Genomic DNA, 23,286 nt, shown 5'->3' on the forward strand with positions numbered 1-23,286 from the left:
GTTTTTTTACAGATTACTCCAATTACTAAAATATTTGATAGCTGCAGCCCTGGCACATACTTTGTATTTAGGGTAGCAAAATAACAAATGTGTTATCCAACATTTGAATGGTCTTATGATAAACAGCCATGCCAAAATGCCGGCTCTCCTCCATTGTTGTCCTTTGTGTACTGTGTAGCACCCCCTCTTTGTGTATTCATTGGCGGGGTCACACGGTGTCACGCTGCGATGATGTACACCCCAGCACTGGGACAACACCAGCCAGATTAGCTTGTACCGTGCCAAAAATCGATTCATCTTTTAAAAGATACCTCTTGCGTTTGTCAGTTGCTGGAGCGGTGATTAATTCCGTGCAATAAAAGAAAGCTCCCAAACACAGCGCTTCATGCTCGTCCAGACTAGTGGGATTTTCAATCTGCTTCTGGTGGCATGACCAACTGTGGGCAAAACCAGCATGCAGAGGAGAGCGACAGGTGGAAAGTTTAATATTGTCAGATCAAAGATGGCCCCATATGAATAACGGTGAATGGGAGCCATATTAAGAAGCATTCTTGGAATGTGAATAATGTTTTGTCTTTGATAGGAGCACTTCGGGTAGACAGAGTAATTAAGGATGATACTGAAAAAAACGCAGCAAGAAGTTGAGTTGGGTATTGGACTGGGAGGAAACAGTCCACTTTTTACAGCCTGGGTGGTGGCCATCAATCGTGAGAACAAGTCAACAGGCTAGTGGGTGAATCACACAAACAAAAGAAAAGATCCACTATTGCCGGCAAAAGGCCCGTCAGAAAATACCTTAGCGAGCCAATCACTCCCCACCTCATCACACTTGCATTTGTTTGCCGTCGCGTACTCGCAATGAAGCCGCCATCAACAAGCGTAGTCTTTTCAAGTAACGCCACAGGACTCGAGCTTATATTGTTCCGTTATTCCAACAGAGTGACTGTCTTGTCTGAGAGGCTGTTCACTGTCACCCCCCCCCCACACACATGGCCTCTCGCTCCGAGCCGAGTTTGGAATTGCAAAAAAACACCGCTATGGGTGCCAAAGCTCTTTTTGTCCACTTTGGCAAAGGAACATGCTTGATTGCAACTTTGAACAAAAGCTGTGAGAGATCAAGCGTCCAAGCGGTGAGGCTTTGCTAGGTCTTGATTAAGCAGCCTCTGTGCGTTGAAACAGAGGAATAAAGTCTCTAAAGAGACTTTACCGGTAGTAATTGGCAACAGACACACTTTTTTTTTTAGCCCTCCCAACTTGTTGCTGCTTCTGTACTTATCTCCCCTGTGTTTGCAAGGTTGCCATGGAAGCAGAGGCCCACATTGTTCATGCACGGGTAGAAAGGAGATAATGGGAGAAATACTTCTGTGAGAACTTGACAAGGTCATTGGTCATTTTGAAGGACAGAAGTACAGTAGTTCATGTGTGACGGAACCGTGAGAAAAGATTACAGTAAATAGTACATGTTGATTTCCACATTCCTGTTACCATAAGATGACTGAAATTTAAATCACTTGTTTATGGTGTCTCTTCATGGTGTCTCGCTAAAGTGGATTTGCAGATTTGTCGTGTTTCTCGAATACTTTATTCGGGCACGACACATTTTACAAACGGCATGGGTTTTTGTCAATTTCTGCACACCCTACTTTGTGTAGAAATCCAAAATGTGTCCCCACTTCAGCCTTGTACGCCGCACGGGCTCGCATTCTGCCATGTTGAACTGGACGTTTCACTTGTGAATCTCGTTCAACGTACTTGCCTAATTGACTACGTAAGTGCTGCCACCTAACGATCGGAGGTTTAGATTAAAATCAGACCTTTGCCGTGTCTGCACTTGAATAAATACCATATACAGTCTATGATAAATGCCTAGAAAATATCGATATCAGCCAATCACGGGGCACATATAGACAAACAACCATTCACACTCACATTCATACCTATGGACAATTTGGAGTCGCCAATTAACCTAGCATGTTTTTGGAATGTGGGAGGAAACCGGAGTACCCGGAGAAAACCCCTGCATGCACGGGGAGAACATGCAAACTCCACACAGAGATGGCCGAGGGTGGGATTGAACCCTGGTCTCCTAGCTGTGAGGGCTGCGCGCTAACCACTAGATCACCGTGCAGCCCTCCTCCCAGACATAGTGTCCAAAATTTACCCTTCAATGAAAAGAAAAGATGCATGCAGAGCTCTTATAAAATGCACTTCTGCCACCTTGTGCCCGTTTTTTTGGCTTAAAACTACACCAAACAGGCACTTTTCTTTTGTGGAGTTGCACCATCACCTCTGTGTGCAAATAACGCATAAAAACATAAAATATGTAGAAATATGTCTTTTGGAGTGAATGAATTAATATGATGTAAACGATGAATGAGAGTGCGAAGGTGACTATAGGGGTGCTATTTTATATCTACAAGGCTCTAATAATGTTAACTCATTTAGAAAGACAAGCAGGTTTTTATGTTCTAACTGCAAAAAATATTCCATTCCATATTGAGTGCTATTCATTTTCTACCGCTTAACCTCACGGGGGTTGCATCCTCGGGCGAGAGGCGGGGTACACCCTGGACTGGTCGCCAGCCAATCACAGGGATTGAGTGCTATATTGCAGAAATTCATTTATCGGGAACCAATTCACCGCTATAAACGAGGGATGATTGTATATCTTGCTGCTGATTTATTGGGCTAATAAAAGATGAAAATGCAGTTTTGCATGCTGCTTGAGACACCTTGCTTCCGTCTGTAGCGATTTCACCTTCACCACCAACAGCGAATCAAGAGGAGACTTTGATGTCAGCTGACTGAGTTGCAGTATAGTCTGATTCATATCTATCGAACCAAACCATCGTATCGAACAGCTCAATTCAGATATACTGTAGGAATTGTTGTGCCCCTACCGATTACATCATCTACTTGCTAACCAAAAGTCTAAATGGGTCATTCATCTGTTCCTTTAAGAACAATCTGATCATAAAAAAAGGAAGTGTACAAAGTCAGTGTTTGTATTTGTGTTTGGCTAGCCAAGAAAAAGTTGAAAAATGAATAAAATCTGCTTGAGTTTAAAAAAGGTTAAAGTAATATTCAGCTTGGAAATCACACAAACTGCTTATCAAAACACTACATGACTAATTTCATTGTTAACAACTGACTGACTTGCTCCAGTTTTAATGGCAGTCCTGATTTACCAAGCGCTCATTTGGACCGATGCACTTTCCAGTAAGGTGGTGCAGGTGGAAAGAGAAAGGCAGAGGAGAGTAAGTTCTATGTTAAAAGTGGGAAGACTGCTTAAATTCCTAATCTCCTTGGAAACGTTGTGTTTTTCCATGAGTTTTTCCAGCTGTTGACAGCGACTTCGGCAGCGATCAGGCAGGCTGGCAGACAGTGGGAATACCAAGACTGTTCTGTCTGAAGATGCAATGGACTTGTCTTTGGAGGCGATTCAGGGAGGCGAGACGATACACAAAATCGGGTCGTGATGAAAAGTACAATGAAAAAAAAAGTCTACAAATTAATTTCTACTATGCTGAAGGGAAAAAGTGATTTATCCCGCACTTGGTCCAGTCAGCTAGTTGGATTTCGGTGGTGAAAAGCGTAGTTCTGGTTTGTTTCCGAGGTTACTCAAAATATGCATTCAAAAGAGTTACACATGACAAAAATGCCTCCTCACAAAAAAATCTAACTTTTTACTCTTTTCCATTGAATCACTGCACGCTGCTGCCTGTCCATTCCTCTGTATGTGGTGAAAATGGTGTCATTTCGCCAACATCGTAAACCGATAGTGACAAAAGTAGGAGGAGTTTTTCTCTTTCCGAATGGAATCTTTTTGAATGACCTTTCCGAAAGCAATGGTATACATGGAAAGGAATATTCCAATCGCCGCTATAATCAACCAGAATAGTCAATGGGGCATGTGCAGTAAAACGTAAACACCAACATCACGTGATACAGACTTCCTTGAGTTTTTCTTTCCCTCGTTGGAATAACTCCGTATTGCCAGTTTTTCCTTCGTCCAGTCTTGAAATTTAGTTTGAATCAAAAACAAACTTTCCGCAGCAGTCCAGTGCCGATTGCTCGCCTCCATTTTTTTTTATTTTTTAATCGAAGAACGTCTGGAGCTGCATGTTACGCCATATCTCAGCATTCGCTGAAAGAACGCACCCGGGAACAGGAAAAGATAAAGTTCAATCTTGCTAATATTTTATAATTAAACTCGGTACATGTTTTATATAGATATATATTTTCTTTTTTAATAAAACTGGACTTGTGAATGGCGTATAGAAGGGTTTAGATTCTGTTCCACAGATGGCGCTAATGCACACGAAAGCTGCTTGCCAACCGCCAATAAACAACAGAAGAAGAAAAACATTACGAAGAAGAACGCAGTCTGACAACTTTCCGATTGAGCGGGTACAAGATACCTCAATCGGATTGGGGAAAGGAATATTCCACCCCTGTGAATCCGATTATATATTCATTCGGATTGGCACTTTTCTTTTGGAATGAGGGGTATACAAAGGTTAGATTATTTCTGTTTGAGCAAATAACCCGAATGGAATTGGAATATTTGGGTCTATGTAAACGTGGCTTATGTTTAGTATGTTTTTATCAGAAAACAATGGTGATCAGATGGATCATCCTCTCCTTGCTACAAGCCCCCCCCCCCCCCCCCCAAACTTGAACACTGAAGTGTCAACACTGAAAATCTCCTGTTACTTGCTGATCGGCGGCGTAAGCCATGTGGCGTAGTGACACGGCTCGCCAGGACAAAGGAAAATGAAACTGGTGTCGGAGTCAGTTTGCAGGCAACACGGTTCCATTAGGCCACAAATTGAATCCAGCACGAACTCCAAAGTTTGCTACAGTGGAAAAGAGGTAAGAGTGACGCCTCTTCATGCCCGGGATGAGAAAAACAGACACACATGCACGTGGCAATATTTGGAGTGTGGCAAAAATGATGACATTTTCATTTATTGTGTGATTAATTAAGTAATTATATAGTGGCCACGAGAAATCGAACACACGATCTCTAAACACCCCAAGTTTGCAAGAATCAAGGATCCCACTTGAGATGTTTGATGACACACTGATCTTTGATTTAAACTGACATTCTCTCTCACTTCTTTACTTCTTTGTCCCAACTTGCAGAGAAGCTTTTACCCTCCCAACTTCCCTTCCTTCCCTTCACCCCCCGCGGCCCCCAGCAGAGGTCCATTGTTTCAGCTGAACAGAGGGAATAAAGCTAAGAGAAAGGGGCCGTTATCTCACGCTATGGATTGTTTAGATGTGAGAGACAGTAAAGAAGGAAGTCGGCTTTACACATTTTAGCTTCATTATGTGTGTTTTGTTTTTTTTATAACTGATGTTTAAAGTAAGACCAGGGACGTGTTTGTGAGTTGGAGATATACAGTATAAAAATCTTCTTGGAATTGCACTGCTGTTGTGTTCAAATCAGAATATTCCAGAAAGTCCGACTCAAACCAAAACAGACTTTAACCAAGGCAAGTTTTCCCATAGAAAATAATGTAAATTCAATTAATCTATTTTAGACCCCAAAAATGTAAACACCAAACACATTTTATTGACAATAATTGCAGTTTTACATGAAAAAAATTATGCAAAAATAATGACGAATGAACAACTGAACATTTAACATATAACTTGACTTTTACTTAGTTTTGCAAACAGGGAGGGGAGGTGTGGACATTATAGTCATGAACCAGTCATGATGTGCTACAGTGAAGAAAATAAGTATTTGAACACCCTGCTATTTTGCTATTTCTCCCACTTAGAAATCATGGAGGGGTCTGAAATTTTCATCGTAGGTGCATGTCCACTGTGAGAGAGATAAACTAAAAAGAAAAATCCAGAAATCACAATGCATGATTTTTTAACAATTTATTTGTGTGATACAGCTGCTAATAAGTATTTGAACACCTGAGAAAATGAATGTTAATATTTGGTACAGTAGCCTTTGTTTGCTATTACAGAGGTCAAACGTTTCCTGTAGTTTTTCACCAGGTTTGCACACACTGCAGGAGGGATCTTGGCCCACTCCTCCACACAGATCTTCTCTAGATCAGTCAGGTTTCTGGGCTGTCGCTGAGAAACACGGAGTTTGAGCTCCCTCCAAAGATTTTCGATTGGGTTCAGGTCTGGAGACTGGCTGGGCCATGCTAGAACCTTGATATGCTTCTTACGGAGCCACTCCTTGGTTTTCCTGGCTGTGTGCTTCGGGTCGTTGTCGTGTTGGAAGACCCAGCCACGACCCATCTTCAATGCTCTGACAGAGGGAAGGAGGTTGTTCCCCAAAATCTCACAATACACGGCCCCAGTCATCCTCTCTTTAATGCAGTGCACTCGTCCTGTCCCATGTGCAGAAAAACACCCCCAAAGCATGATGCTACCACCCCCATGCTTCACAGTAGGGATGGTGTTCTTCGGATTGTACTCTTCATTCTTCTTCCTCCAAACACGCTTATTGGAATTATGACCAAAAAGTTCTATTTTGGTCTCATCTGACCATAAAACTTTCTCCCATGACTCCTCTGTATCATCCAAATGGTCATATGCAAACTTAAGACGGGCCTTGACATGTGCTGGTTTAAGCAGGGGAACCTTTCGTGCCATGCATGATTTCACATCATGACGTCTTAGTGTATTACCTACAGTAACCTTGGAAACGGTGGTCCCAGCTCTTTTCAGGTCATTGACCAAGTCCTGTCGTGTAGTTCTGGGCTGATTCCTCACCTTTCTTAGAATCATTGAGACCCCACGAGGTTATATCTTGCATGGGGCTCCACTCCGATTGAGATTGACCGTCATGTTTAGCTTCTTCCATTTTCTAATGATAGCTCCAACAGTGGACCTTTTTTCACCAAGCTGCTTGGTAATTGCTCCGTAGCCCTTTCCAGCCTTGTGGAGGTGTACAATTTTGTCTCTGGTGTCTTTGGACAGCTCTTTGGTCTTCGCCATGTTACAAGTTAAAGTCTTACTGATTGTATGGGGTGGACAGGTGTCTTTATGCAGCTAACGACCTCAAACAGGTGCATCTGATTCAGGATGATACATGGAGTGCAGGTGGACTTCTAATGGGCAGACTAACAGGTCTTTCAGGGTCAGAATTCTAGATGATACACAGGTGTTCAAATACTTATTTGCAGCTGTATCACACAAATAAATTGTTAAAAAATCATGCATTGTGATTTCTGGATTTTTCTTTTTAGTTTATCTCTCTCACAGTGGACATGCACCTACGATGAAAATTTCAGACCCCTCCATGATTTCTAAGTGGGAGAAATAGCAAAATAGCAGGGTGTTCAAATACTTATTTTCTTCACTGTATATATATCACTATATTGACACTTACTATGGTACCCATTATGTCATTGTATGGTCATATCACCTCGTACTTCGGTGCGTGCCAAAAAAACAACTAAACAAACAAACTATATTAGGAAAGCAGGAAGTGAACAAATGTAACAGTTACTGATTGTAGAAGTACCAGATGGAGGGGTAGGATTTAATAAGCTTTGCTTCTTCCTACTCCTTTTGGACATGTGGAACTGTGAACTGATTATGTGATGCATTCAATTGTAATCTGATGCATGTTCAAATGAAATAAAACCATTACCATTATTCATAAGTCCAGCTTTATTAAAAAGAAAATATATATCTATATAAAACATGTCCTGAGTTTAATTATAGAATATTAGCAAGATTGAATTCACCTTGTACTTCGGTACGTGCCAAAAAACAAACAAACAAACTATATTAGGAAAGCAGGAAGTGAACAAATAACACTTACTGATTGTAAAAGTAACAGATGAAGGGGTAGGATTTAATAAGCTTTGCTTCTTCCTACTCCTTTTGGACATGTGGAACTGTGAACTGATTATGTGATGCATTCAATTGTAATCTGATGATTGTTCAAATGAAATAAAACCATTACCATTATGCTTGGAGACTGTTAATGCACTGATTGGCACAAATAATCTATGAAGAGATTTCTGTTAAAGATTTTTTTTAACTTGCTTAAACTATCCCAAACCAGCCTCTGCTTGCTTCTTGGCTCCACAATCTGCTGAGGACAAACACTTCAAATCGAAACCTCCAAGATTTCAGCAGAGACGTTGCAGCTAAACACAGCGGCGCTACATGAAGTCAGGCAAACGACTCGCTATTGCGTAAGCGGCAACGCCTCAGCTCAACTGTGCTCGTCTTGATGTATAATTCACTTACACTCATCTAAAGGAAATACGGCGGAGCGGCATATGCGCTGGCGTTTGGTAGCTGGGAAGTGGAGAGAAAGATGTTGTGGGGTGGGGGCTGGCTTGGAAAAAGTCTCATTCAGCAAAGTGAAGAGAAGTCGGGTCGACTTCTAATCTCTCGGTCTCAGCGGTCCCAGCTAGGCTTTACATAAATACCTGGCTTGAGGTTGAGCTCAACGTGAGCTCTGGAAAAAGTGGAGATGAGGACAGTAAACCCTGTATAGCCCGTGCAGCATTATTACTTTGCACTTGTGTCCATATACGAGTCAGCGGGACAAGGGGGGGAGGAAACATGTGTTCCGTGTGACCCGCAACGCACGTTTACCTCATTGGTTTGGCTCAAAGGGAATGAGGTAACCCACCTTCTGAGTCAAGCCACCTTTTCCATTTCAAAACGTTACGTCAGCATCTCGGCACCTGCCCATTTATGGATGCCATGTTTACAAAGAGAAACGGCGAGCCCTCCGACTTAATTACCGCCTTCGCTCAAAGGAAATGTCAACACGTCACGGTGACTACTACAAAGACTTGAACGCGTACACGGACTGTAAAGCAACGCAGACTATAAACATACCGTATCTGCTGACATTCTACAATATGCGGCACGGGGCACGCAAGCAAGTAACACAACAACACAACCTTTTGGAGATCTCTGGCTGAAATGTGTGTTGTGTTGCGCTGGTCGTGCGATAGCAAGACAGTCTAACAGCCTGCTATCTGCGGCGTCACTCATGCACCCTCTTATCTTCGTTGTGTGTCCGCAGATTGAATAACAGCCTCCAATCATTATGGAGTGCTTGGAGAGATTAGTGCCGCGAGCAACCGCCACCCCTGCTGCTCTCCACATACCCTCCAGAAGTATAAAAGGGGTTCCGGACTGAGAAGCCTCATCTTCCCCATTTCAACTGATAAACCTGCACGTATTACAGACTACCAGGGATGTATAATATGCAAGATACACAGCTTATCATATGATCAGAAAGGCAGATATTTTCAATACAAGTCAATACAGTGCACAAACAATACGATTCCATATGATACCACTCTACAGTTACATTTGCTGATGTTGACAATTCTACAAAAGTGGCACTCTTACACTTTCAAATGTGGAGTTTGGAAATATGAACCATTATTTTAATCAAAATATAATATAGGGCAGCACGGTGGACAAGTGGTTAGCGCACAGACCTCACAACTAGGAGACCAGGGTTCAATTCCCCCCTGTGCATGCGTGGGTAATCTCCGGGTACTCCGGTTTCTTCCCACATTCCAAAAACATGCTAGGTTAATTAGCGACTCCAAATTGTCCATAGGCATGAATGTGAGTGTGAATGGTTGTTTGTCTATATGTGCCCTGTGATTGGCTGGCCACCAGTCTAGGGTGTACCCCGCCTGTACCCCGACAGCTGGGATAGGCTCCAGCACCTCCACAAGCCTCGTGAGGCAAAAGCGGTAGATAATGAATGAATGAATATAATATAGGGCTGCACGGTGACCAAGTGGTTAGCGCGCAGACCTCACAACTAGGAGACCAGGGTTCTATTCCACCCCGTGCATGCGTGGGTAATCTCCGGGTACTCCGGTTTCTTCCCACATTCCAAAAACATGCTAGGTTAATTAGCGACCCCAAATTGTCCATAGGTATGAATGTGAGTGTGAATGGTTGTTTGTCTATATGTACCCTGGATCAAAATACACATACACTTATATGTCAATTTATCCAGGGCTCATAATTACCAACTTGTTTATTTTTTAATTGTTGGATAATCCTTTATCGTGACAGGCCTAGTCAGTGCATTGCAAAAGAAATCAACCTTTCCTATGGTTGAAAAGCCAACATTTGGGAAGTGTTAGAAGACTTTGACAGACAGTAGGAATTGCCTGGGAGAAGGTACGTGTTCATGTCACAAACAGCAATTCCGAGTGCAACCAGCAGCAGCTCAGAGAGAAGGATTAGCACGGTGGGTAACATTGCTACTCCAGAAAGATCCTGCCTCGAAGCGCACAACCTCAACATGTCGCTGTTCCTTGCTCGCAATCTCGCCAAATGAAGTGGCTACACGTTTTCCTACCACCTGTGGATAGTCTGCACTTGGTGTTCTTTGTTTAGATACCTAATGTTCATTATTTAAGTGCAATTTCCTTTACAGACTTCATTACATACTTACATTTTATTTATTGTTTTTATTGGTGTGTGTGCTTTTTATTGGAGTTTGGGTCTATTTTTTTGGTTTTGATTATGGTGGTGATTTTGGCAAGTGGGATTTTTCTCTGAGACCTTCAGTCCAGTTCATTTTCAATGGTTTGTTTTTAATTTATTCCATGTAAAAGCTCTTGACATTCCAATTACAACGTAAAATACACTTGAGAAATTAAAGTTTATTGCTTTTGATAGTGGGGCGGCACGGCGGTCTAGTGGTTAGTGCGCAGACCTCACAGCTAGGAGACCGGGTACTCCGGTTTCCTCCCACATTCCAAAAACATGCTAGGTTAATTGGCGACTCCAAATTGTCCATAGGTATGAATGTGAGTGTGAATGGTTGTTTGTCTATATGTGCCCTGTGATTGGCGACCAGTCCAAGGTGTACCCCGCCTCTCGCCCGAAGACAGCTGGGATAGGCTCCAGCACCCCTGCGACCCTTGTGAGGAAAAAGCGGTAGAAAATGAATGAATGAATGCTTTTGATAGTGTACTGTATTGTTATACCATATATAATTCATGGAAAAAAATTTAATAATATTGATCATGGACAATAATTTGTAGGACAGTTATCGCCCAGCAAAAGTTGTCATCGTGACAACTTAAGACGTCAGCATAAAAGATGATAATATGTAAACTTTTTTCCCCCAAATCGGACTGAAGTTGACTTCTGTCCCATAACTGTGATTGGCATCTGCATCTCAACTCTGTTTTTGAAAACATGAATTAAACAATCTCTCCACATGGATGAAAAAAAAGTATGTGTACATTAAAATAAACTGACAGGCTGTGTATTCTATGGGCAAGGTCACAGGTGGACATAAATCCAACAACAATGGTAGAGGACTCATTGTGAACATGATGGACTGTGAAGCACACAACAAACCACCAATAGAAAGTGTCTGCAAAGAATATTTGGGACAGCAAATGTCATGAAAAATTTTGGGCTACTCTTCAACCATGGTCAGAGCTTTCTATGAAATTATTTTTATGACTTCACAACTTTTTTGTTGGTTTCTGATGAGTTTCACACACGAACGATAACTCTCAAAACAATGGCTTTTGACATGGATCTGTTAAAATGGCTGTTCCACATTTTAAGGAAATATACCGCACATTCACGCACACTACAGTACAATGTCTTTTAATTACACTTGCTCTGCGAGCATATTTCAAAACAGCTAAAATAATGCATAAGGCTAAAAATAACCAATTATCTAAAAATGTCATCCAATACTTCTCTACAAGAGAGGAGAAATATGATCTCAGGGAATAACTACATTTGAAACACGTTAAAAAGGCATAGCATTTCAGTATGTGGAATCAAACTATGGAATGGATTGAGTAAGGACCTCAAACAATGCACAACGATGAGCCAATTCAAGAAACAATACAAGCAGTTGATGTTTGCTAAATACAAGGATGAAGAGTCTTGAACCAGTCATGATGTGCTATATCTATATCACTATATTGACACTTACTATGGTACACATGATGTCGTTGGATGATCATATCACCTCGTACTTCGGTACGTGACAAAAAAAAATTAAACTAAATTAAACTAAACTATATTAGGAAAGCAGGACGTGAACAAATGTAACAGTTACTGATTGTAAAAGTACCAGATGGAGGGGTAGGATTTACTAAGCTTTGCTTCTTCCTACTCCTTTTGGACATGTGGGACTGTGAACTGATTATGTGATGCATTCAATTGTAATCTGATGCATGTTCAAATGAAATAAAACCATGACCACATTTGCAAGTTGAAAACTCTACAGGACTGCGAAGCAGCATAGAACACTTTGCTGGACAACAGCAACAACAACGCTTCTACTTTGACAGCCAGAATTGCTTGCGTATTCGGGCTACAACACCATTGCTATGTAAACAAAACACCCAAAACAATACTCTTCTCATCAGTTTTCAATTCATTAGTCCCTGTTACTGTTTGTATTGGTTAACGGGTGCCAAGAGGGTGCCAATTATGCTTGGAGCACAGTTGACAGTTGGCACCCTGTAGTGAGTGAGCTATGCAATACGTAACATTAGCCTCGATATGATCGGTGAGGTCACAACATACACAAGTAGTTTTTTTTTGTTTTTGTTTTTACAGACTCCTTATAATGTTACGTTATTATTTCACTGTAGCAGGCCACTTTCCTCGCGGGGGGTGCTGGAGCCTATCCCAGCTGTTTTTCGGGCACATATAGACAAACAACCATTCACACTCACATTCATACCTATGGACAATTTGGAGTGGCCAATTAACCTAGCATGTTTTTGGAATGTGGGAGAAAACCGGAATACCCGGAGAAAACCCATGCATGCACGGGGAGAACATGCAAACTCCACACAGAGATGGCCGAGGGTGGGGAAAGACAAAATAAGAAGCCAAAAAGTTACCACTTCCACACAAAATAGGAGGAGAACTCATTCATTTTCTACCGCTTATACTCACGAGGGTCGCGGGCGGTGCTGGAGCCTATCCCAGCTGTCTTCGGGCGAGAGGCGGGGTACACCCTGGACTGGTGGCCAGCCAATCACAGGGCACATATAGACAAACAACCATTCACACTCACATTCATACCTATGGACAGTTTGGAGTGGCCAATTAACCTAGCATGTTTTTGGAATGTGGGAGGAAACCGTAGTACTCTGAGAAAACCCACGCATGCACAGGGAGAACATGCAAACTCCACACAGAGATGGCCGAGGGTGGGATTGAACCCCGGTCTCCTAGCTGTGAGGTCTGCGCGCTAACCACTTGATCACCGTGCAGCCCGACTCTCATTATGTGATATAATTATTGAAAAAATTGTCTCAAAAAATAGACGGGACGTCATATCGTAGAAATGGCATGGTGAACAATATTAGAGGTTTTGAAAGCGCCTTTTTCATACTGTGGTATACATTCAAACCAGTAACCAGCTCTTGCCTATGTAACACACACACACGTCAGCTAATGATAGCAATTTTGCAAAGTTTAGCTACTAATGTTAGCTATCATTTAATGTACAGCTTATAATAGCTTGATGGAAAATTGGTGGTTGCTATTTGTACAATTTGAATACAATTACATTTTTGGCTTGAAATTTTGGAGTGAGGTGCAAACTGTCCTTTTCAACGACCTTAAAAAGTTGAATCCATTGCCTGCAAAAAATACATTTTTAAAAAGCATTGCCCCATCACTGAACCATCCAATTGCCGCTTGCACTTCCCAACATTCATAATTTAATCCCAGACATCAGATCTTATTTAAGCTCCTAGCTCCCGGTATAAGTCCATTAGGAATGTGTGAGTGCTCCTCCTGCCAAGCAACTTTTGTGTGCAATCTGTGTTCCGTTTGTGGGCTCTTTCCACAACTCATCAACTAAAGCAACTTCATGCAAATGATGGCAAAACAGCAGCATAGTGACTTCATTCTAAAAAGACAAGCCTCTTCATGCAGCAGACTTACCCTGGTGGGAGCCTTGCATCTCTGCCTACTCTCCACGTTTTTTTTTTAGAGTGGGGGGGGGGCTCCAGTAATCAGTCCGGTGTTTGTCAGCCGCCCGCCAGCTGCTGTCTAACGTCGGTCCCGCACCGCCGCCCTCTACGAGACTTCTTCATATCCCGACACTAGGACTTTCAGAACGGACACCCCCGCCTTTCCGTTCCTCTCCTGCCTTCCTCTCACTCCTTTCTGCTTTCCCTCCCTGCTTGTCTGCATTAGCACCGCCTCCCCCGCTCCTCCCTCCCCCCTTCCTCACTTTTGTCTACCGCCCCCCCACCCTTATTTCCATCTTTTAACATCCACCCCCCCTACCTAACTCCCCTTCTCTTTCTAGCTCCTTAGGCCGCCCTCTCTTTCCATGCAAACTCCTGCACAGGATTGAGTTTCTTTTTTGTGGCTGATTGTGCAGATTGGCCCCATTTGGCATGAAGGCAACACCCCCTTTCCCCTCCAATCGTCACCATCCGACACATTCGCGTGAAATTATTAACCAAGCATCAGCTGCATCAGGAACTGAAGGCGAGAGACGAGAGCAGGCGGGACAATTAACCCACATGGGTTGAATTACGTAACTTGTTTATGTTCCATTTTCACGCTGGCGGAGGTGAGCGAGGGTGTTTGTCAGCAGGTAACGCATACGTCGCAACATACTGCAACGCTTGATGGGGGAAAGAAGCGAACATGGAGCCCCCTTTGCAACGTGATCCCCAGTTGGGATGGTTTAAATGAGGTGAACTCATGCTAACGCACGTGATTAATGCGCCAACTGTTTCAGCATCAGGCTATTTACAGATCACACACACACACACAGCCATCTCTTGTTGCGTGTGACGGTGGACAACAAGTCGGAGAGCTGAGTAAAAGCTTCATTATGCTACAGTGTCATGACGGAAGTGACGCCAGCTAGCGCCAGTGCCTTCAAACCCCCTTGATGATGTGCACCTCCAAAACGTCCTTTTTTCCCCCACCTGAAGGCGCCCCCCCCCCCCAAAAAAAACAAACAAAAACCGAGGGATCGAGTCGATCTGGTAGCGATATTGGGGTCCGATACCAGCATAATTGCCAATACCAGATGCATAGACTTCCGATGTGTGAGAGCACATCAGCAAACTTGGCTAGGAGAATATCGGCAAACATAGCTTGAAAAATAACAAACATGGCAAGAATACCAGCATACATAGCTAGAAGAACATCAGCAAACGTAGTGGAGTGAGTATCAGTGAACATAGCAAGAAGAACATCAGCAAACGTAGTCGAGTGAGTATCAGTGAACATAGCAAGAAGAACATCAGCAAACATAGTCGAGTGAGTATCAGTGAACGTAGCTAGAAGAACATCAGCAAACACAGTTGAGTGAGTATCAGTGAACATAGCTAGAAGAACATCAGCAAACATAGTCGAGTATCAGTGAACATAGCAAGAAGAACATCAGCAAACGTAGTCGAGTGAGTATCAGTGAACGTAGCTAGAAGAACATCAGCAAACACAGTTGAATGAGTATCAGTGAACATAGCTAGAAGAACATCAGCAAACAGTCGAGTATCAGTGAACGTAGCTAAAAGAACATCAGCAAACATAGTGGAGTATCAGTGAACGTAGCTAGAAGAACATCAGCAAACAGTCGAGTATCAGTGAATGTAGCTAGAAGAACATCAGCAAACGTAGTCGAGTGAGTATCAGTGAACGTAGCTAGAAGAACATCAGCAAAAACAGTTGAATGAGTATCAGTGAACATAGCTAGAAGAACATCAGCAAACAGTGGAGTATCAGTGAATGTAGCTAGAAGAACATCAGCAAACAGTCGAGTATCAGTGAATGTAGCTAGAAGAATATCAGCAAACATAGTCGAGTGAGTATCAGTGAACGTAGCTAGAAGAACATCGGCAAACACAGTTGAGTGAGTATCAGTGAACATAGCTAGAAGAACATCAGCAAACATAATCGAGTGAGTATCAGTGAACATAGCTAGAGGAACATCAGCAAACATAGTCGAGTATCAGTGAACGTAGCTAGAAGAACATCAGCAAACATAGTCGAGTGAGTATCAGTGAACATAGCTAGAAGAACATCAGCAAACCGAGTATCAGTGAACGTAGCTAGAAGAACATCAGCAAACGTAGTTGAGTGAGTATCAGTGAACGTAGCTAGAAGAACATCAGCAAATGTGGTCGAGTATCAGTGAACATAGCTAGAAGAACATCAGCAAACGTAGTAGAGTATCAGTGAACATAGCTAGAAGAACATCGAGTGAGTATCTGTGAACATAGCTAGGTATCCATAGGTATGAATGTGAGTGTGAATGGTTGTTTGTCTATATGTGCCCTGTGATTGGCTGGCCACCAGTCCTGGGTGTACCTCGCCTCTCGCCCGAGACAGCTGTGATAGGCTCCAGCACCCCCGTGACCCTTGTGAGGATAAACAATAGAAAATGAATGAATGAATGAAAAATCCTGTCAGTGACCATTTAAGGCTGGACAAGAAGAGCTGTAGAAGAGCGGGCGAGTGCTCTTTACCCTTAAACTTTCTTAGAGCTTAGATGTTCTCCCCCTAGAGTCCCTCGGTGGTCAACAAGTGAGAAGAAAGTTCACTTCAGCTCTCCCGACTCTGCACTTTGCTGCCATTAACAGTCGGCCCGACCACCTCACCATACTGGCAGCTACACAAAAAAGCTTTTGAGCCTTGCACGCATGTATGTGTGTATTTGCGTGTGTTTTTTTTTTGAGTGAGTCAGCATAAGGTTTTTTTTTTTTGAGTGAGTCAGACTTGTCAAGATGAACAATCTCATAAGCTAAATGGTACCTAGACATGCTGACAAGGCCAGAATGAAGTTGTTTTATACAGTTTTTAATGTGTGAGTCTATCTCCAATTAACTTCCCACCCTTTTGCATGCAAGTAACAGGACATAGTAGTAGTCTAATAAATCCATCCTTGACTTTGCCCCTTTTTACCCTCTATGGGTGTCGTGTTGTGTTCACAGCAGAACTAACGCTATTTACAATAGAGTACAGATATGTTCCACACATACCAGCAAAGGTTCACCCCTTCACCTCCAAATCCTCCTGCTAGCTCAGCAGTGTCCTGCCATTTTGAATCAGCAATTGCAATACAAGTGACTGTTTTCATTCATTCATTTTCTACCGCTTTTCCTCACAAGGGTTGCGGGGGTGCTGGAGCCTATCCCAGCTGTCTTCGGGCGAGAGGCGTTGTACACCCTGGACTGGTGGCCAGCCAATCACAGGGCACATATAGTCAAACAACCATTCACACTCACATTCAAACCTATGGACAATTTGGAGTCGCTAATTAAGCTAGCATGTTTTTAGAACATGGGAGAAAACCACAAATAGCAAAATATTTTTCAACGTAATTATTAAACTTACTTATGTTTTTTATTATATTTTATTAATAATACATTTTTAAATATAAATGTATTTTTATTACACATATAAATTCATTCATTTATTCATTTTCTACCGCTTATCCTCATGAGGGTCGCGGGGGTGCTGGAGCCTATCCCAGCTGTCTCCGGGCAAGAGGCGGGGTACACCCTGGACTGGTGGCCAGCCAATCACAGGGCACATATAGACAAACAACCATTCACACTCACATTCATACCTATGGACAATTTGGAGTGGCTAATTAACCTAGCATGTTTTTGGAATGTGGGAGGAAACCGGAGTACCCGGAGAAAACATGCACCGGGAGAACATGCTAACTCCACACAGAGATGGCCGTGGGTGGAATTGAACCCTGGTCTGCATGCTAACCACTTAACCGCCGTGCAGCCACTGTTGTAATTATCACATTAAATTAGGCCTACCATGATAACAACTAAATCAATTAAGGACAGGCCATGAATAAAAACTAATAAGAACAAAGTGGGGACCGACTGTAGTCCAGTCGTCAACCGACAAAAACTATTGAACTTGTATTTGATTTTCAATGTTTAGTAAGAAAGTGGAATTCCGCCAAGTAGCTGCCATGCAGCCTCCAAACAGCACACACACAGCAATGAATGATGGGCCACAGTTGGCTAACAGGAGGGTTAGCGCTTGGGCTAAAAGGAGTGAAATGTATTTCAGTACCGGCATAAGAATAGACTCAAGGTTCAGGATTCAAATCCATATTAAAACCCAAACCTTCTGGATGTCGATGACACCAACCCGTCAAATATTGTTAATTAGCCATTTTTGGAATAAACTTTTCATTGGTCAGTTTAAAGTAACACTGCAAGCAAAAATAAGGCTCCTTTTGTGTGGTTAATGGTAGCTAGTGAGGGACAGGGACAGCTGGGGCCCGGGCGGCGTGAGCCGGGGCAAGAGTGGAAATAAGGAAGCCTGTCATGGTGGAAATGGGTGGAAAGAGGAGAGGAAGACAGCTGCTGCTGTGTTGTTTCTCCACACACTCTTATCACAGCACACATCTTGCAAACACCGCACTCCCCTCAGACACGATAAGGTCAGACTCCACCATGAAATGGCCGCAGGAGGCAAGAAGAAAAACAAACTGAGGATTGTGATGAGGAAACGTGTTCAAATCCAAGTGCAGCCGAGCGGAAAAGGAAGAAAAAAAAGAAAAAAAACGCCGACACACCTTGTCAGAGGTAACGCAATCAGCCAGGTGTCATGTGAAACAATATGGGCTCAGCTGTGAATTCCTGACCCCCTTGAACTCCTCCAACCCCCTCCCCCTCTGACTGCCATATATACCTAAAACCCGATCCCTTAAACTGTGTCTTCAAAGACAGAAGCCAAGACCACCATTTCCATAAATATGTCACTTATCATTGACTCTTAGGGCACTGTAAAGGTGGGAGGGTGGGGGGGGGTGGCTGTTCGTCAGCAATGCTCTTTACCTCACGCTGCGGCCCAACGTGCTCCTCCTGCAGGTCGAGAGGAGACAGGGCGGTGAAAGACGGATCTCATCCTAGGTCAGCGATCATCTCTGGGGCTCTGCTGGCCCTCCAGCCTGAAGAGAAAACAAAAACACAGTGAAAAAAAATCACAGTTTTCTCCGGGTATTCCGGTTTCCTCCCACATTCCAAAAACATGCTAGGTTAATTGGCGACTCCATATTGTCCATAGGTATGAATGTGAGTGGGAATGGCATATATACTTCTGCGACCCTCGTGAGGATAAGTAGAAAATGAATGAATGAATGTCTTTGACAGAACAATGTAATGGTCTTCCACTAGATGGCACAATTAACCTGTGTTTGCACCTGTTGCCATTGGCGCACCATACTCATGCGCCTTGGCCGAGGGGACAACTGTGGGGGGTAATACTGCCCCCACCTGGTGACACACGGCACACATTGCCTATGAAATATACATTTGCAACTACTATGTGTAGGACAAATATGCATTTTATTTTTAAATCTACCCAGATTTTCATAGTCATATGGCCATTTTGGTGCATTTTTTTGCCTTTTCTGAAAAGCACAATATTTGTTTTTGAATTTATACTAATACTATATTATATATATATATATATATATATATATATACACACATACATATATACCGGAATACAGTGCCCCTTGCTGGGCTACCTCCAATGGCGTGAACTTCACTGGACCACAGCAGGTGGCTTCCCCTGCTCTATACTCCTGATAGTAATAATAATTCATAGTTCATGTCATGATATTTGATTTGGACAAATCAACAGGTACTGTTGCTCAAATCCAAATTTGTTCAAGTCCTTCTTACCTCCAATGAAATCCAAATGTAACAATTATAAATAGTTATCGGTAAAAAAGTTATCGGTTATCAATACCATATCATTCTTGAGAAGCGGCATTTGTGTGAAAAAGATGATATTATGCATCTCTAATTGATTTCCCTCACAAAAACGCAAATATTGATCTTCTGGGGTTATTTTTCTTTGCATCCCTTCATGACCCCACTCTCCACTTTCATCCGGCCGATGAGGTAAGTGATGCGACACCAGTATTGATTCTGGTGTGGCGGAGGGGTTCAAGCTGCCAGGCTGTCTGTCGGTCTTGTGTCCCGCTTTCGGGAACCAGATGTGAGGTCGCCAGGTCGTCTTTTGTCACAAGTTAAGGCAGGGTTAATTTGTTCATTCATTCATTTTCTACCACTTATCCTCATGAGGGTCACGGGGGTGCTGGAGCCTATCCCAGCTGTCTTCGGGCGAGAGGCGGGGTACACCCTGGACTGGTGGCCAGCCAATCACAGGGCACATATAGACAAACAACCATTCACACTCACATTCATACCTATGGACAATTTGGAGTGGCCAATTAACCTAGCATGTTTTTGGAATGTGGGAGAAAACCGGAATACCCGGAGAAAACCCATGCATGCACGGGGAGAACATGCAAACTCCACACAGAGATGGCCGAGGGTGGGGAAAGACAAAATAAGAAGCCAAAAAGTTACCACTTCCACACAAAATAGGAGGAGAACTCATTCATTTTCTACCGCTTATACTCACAAGGGTCGCGGGGGTGCTGGAGCCTATCCCAGCTGTGTTCGGGCGAGAGGCGGGGTACACCCTGGACTGGTGGCCAGCCAATCACAGGGCACATATAGACAAACAACCATTCACACTCACATTCATACCTATGGACAATTTGGAGTCGCTAATTAACCTAGAAAACCCACACATGCACGGCGAGAACATGCAAACTCCACACAGAGATGGCCGAGGGTGAAACTGAACCCTGGTCTCCTAGCTGTGAGGTCTGCACGCTAACCACACGACCACCGTGCAACAAGGCTTGTGCAAATTATGTGTTCCAAGTTGAACATCTATTTGGGAATTATGAAGGAGAAAAGTGCATGAAAAACATTTGTTACAGGTACCGGTCTGCTACCAAGATGTCCCTAAGGAGCACAGATGGTCTGGGTCTTCCCTAAAGGACACAGCAGGGGTCCATTTAGGGAAGAAATTAGCTTGAAAAGGTCGGGTTACATTTAATCAGATACAAGCAAGTTTAAAAATGACACAGACTCTAATCTAATGACCCTGCTTGAGTGTCTGACAGCAACACCCACGGGGGCAGATTAGACAGAATATTACTCCGAGTGGTAGCTTCAGTAGATTACGCGGCATATGCCCTCACAGCGGGGACCAGACTTGATGTGGGGATATGATGTCACAGACTCCACGTGTCATCAAGTTTGCGCAGCGCTTTAAACCAATGGGCGGGGTTAATCGCAGCATATGCATCAGGTTACTTGAGGACTGTGTTGCATCATTATGGACATTTATGCTGACATGTCCTGGTGATAGAGGAGGAGAAGAGGAGGCCTGAAGGAGAAAAAAGCCAGGTTGAGAATATGCAAAGTGATGAAAGCTTTAGTAGGGAGGTCTGATCATTTGGCCGATATGGGCATAAAAAAATAATTTTTTTTCTGTTGATTATGATGTTGATGGGGCTGCACGGTTAGCGTGCAGACCTCTCATCTAGAAGACCAGGGTTCAATTCCACTCTCGGCCATCTCTGTGTGGAGCTAGCATGTTCTTCCCGTGCATGCGTGTGTTTCCTCAGAGTACATTCAAAAAAAAACATGCTAGGTTAATTCCTCTCTCCTTTTTTGTGATTTTCCAACTATTGCAAATATCTTCTTAAATAATCTTTGTTAAGTAAATTTGGGAATATTACTGACCTTATTCCCAAAATAACTTCATAAATTAAATAAATAAATAATAAAATAAATAAATTCATCTTAACTTAAAATAATTTATGTCCAGTGGAAGATGTTTGGACATCCACTCGTCAAAAAAATGACGACCTGAAAAAAAATGAGACCTGAGTTCAATTCCACCCTCGGCCATCTCTGTGTGGAGTTTGCATGTTCTCCCCGTGCATGCGTGGGTTTTCTCCGGGTACTCCGGTTTCCTCCCACATTCCAAAAACATGCTAGGTTAATTGGCCACTCCAAATTGTCCATAGATATAAATGTGAGTGTGAATGGTTGTTTGTCTATATGTGCCCTGTGATTGGCTGGCCACCAATCCAGGGTGTGCCCCGCCTCTTCCAACAATCCAAAAGTATGCCAGCACAAACAATCATTTTAACTGAACAAAGTTGACCTTTGTAATAAGATGAATTATTAAAATCTAACAGCACAATAAAAAACAATAATAAATATTTTCCAGCACAAACAATTGTGAATTTTTTGTTTTTGTTTTGGAGAATGTCAGGTGGGTTGACACTATAATCTTTATTTATAAGATCACTGAACTGCACAAATGATTGTGACTAATATGGTTTCAGAGCATATCAGGGGGCTAAATAATGTTCAATAAACTAAAAAGAATGCCAGAAAAAAAAGAGCACAAACGATTGCGACCATTTTTGTTTCATTTGAAGAAAATGAAGAAGTGGGTGAACTTTGTAAAAAGATTAATAACTAAAAGTAACATAGCACAGGAAATCTTAACGGCATAAACCATCACAAACTTAGCACAAATGATTGCAACTATTTTGGTTTAATTTAGTGCATGTCAGGTGGCTGATATAATCAGGACACTAGCTTCCATAAATCCAAATATTTGACAGCACAAACAATCATTTTAACAGCACAAACAATTGCTACTATTTGCTTAATTCTGAGAGGACTGTGTGAACCTAGAGAATCATCTATAATAACTAAAACAAGATTTTTCCATCACACACTGTATCCATCCTCGGTTTGTTTGTTGTCGTTGTCTACTACACAGACACGTCATCCAAACAAGCAGAACAAAATGAGTGGAAATAGTAGCACATTTCCCAGTAGTGTGGCTGTCAGGTCACGTCACACATTTTTTTTATTTTCCTATTCTCACCGACATTAGTAACGCGCTCATAATGCATTCTGTGGAGGCTTCTTGTCAAGCTTCTTTGTTGTCATAATTTGCCCCGCGTGATTCGTGGCCCACTTTCAGCCAGTGCTCACATCGCATAAGCGCACATACATAAAACATGATTTGCTGACTTTCATTCGTCAAGGATTAACATGGCAGACGACACCCCGGTCGTCAGAAGAAGCAAAGCGGAAGAGAGAAGACAGAGAGACAGTGAGAGAGAGTTGGCAAGTGTGCAGAGAACAAGGTTTAATCACTGACCTCTAAACTTACAACAGAAGACAAATGGCGTTGATTAATGAAAGCCATTCATCGTGGAGGTAAAGGAAAAAAAATGGCTGGGAACTGCGGTTGCAAGTGCTACTTTGATAAATCTATCTGTAGGTTATATTTCACTCTGGTCAATATAAATGAAACTGGCAAACTTTCACCTTCAGCCACTAGAGGGCAAAAAGACATTTAGCCCAAAGTCACGTATGTACATGTGCGTAAAATTCACTGGATCGT

At 42.7% G+C, this 23,286-nt stretch overlaps 1 protein-coding gene across 2 annotated transcripts in view; it reads right to left on the minus strand.

Moving 5' to 3' along the window:
* Positions 1-23,286, minus strand: part of LOC131106977 (leucine zipper putative tumor suppressor 2 homolog) — a 57,345-nt gene that overhangs the window by 17,230 nt on the left and 16,829 nt on the right. Inside the window, exon 2 of one of the 2 annotated variants that reach the window (XM_058056582.2) lies at positions 18,819-18,931. The gene's annotated coding sequence lies outside the window, so the exon portion shown is untranslated. Of the gene's footprint in view, positions 1-13,926; positions 14,182-18,818; positions 18,932-23,286 lie in introns of those variants that run through there. The other variant, XM_058056591.2, reaches the window with a different exon arrangement.

This window comes from Doryrhamphus excisus, linkage group LG10 (genome assembly GCF_037039965.1).
Source record: "Doryrhamphus excisus strain RoL-2023G ecotype Guam linkage group LG10, RoL_Dexc_Guam_v1.1, whole genome shotgun sequence".
Taxonomy (NCBI): Eukaryota; Metazoa; Chordata; class Actinopteri; order Syngnathiformes; family Syngnathidae; genus Doryrhamphus; species Doryrhamphus excisus.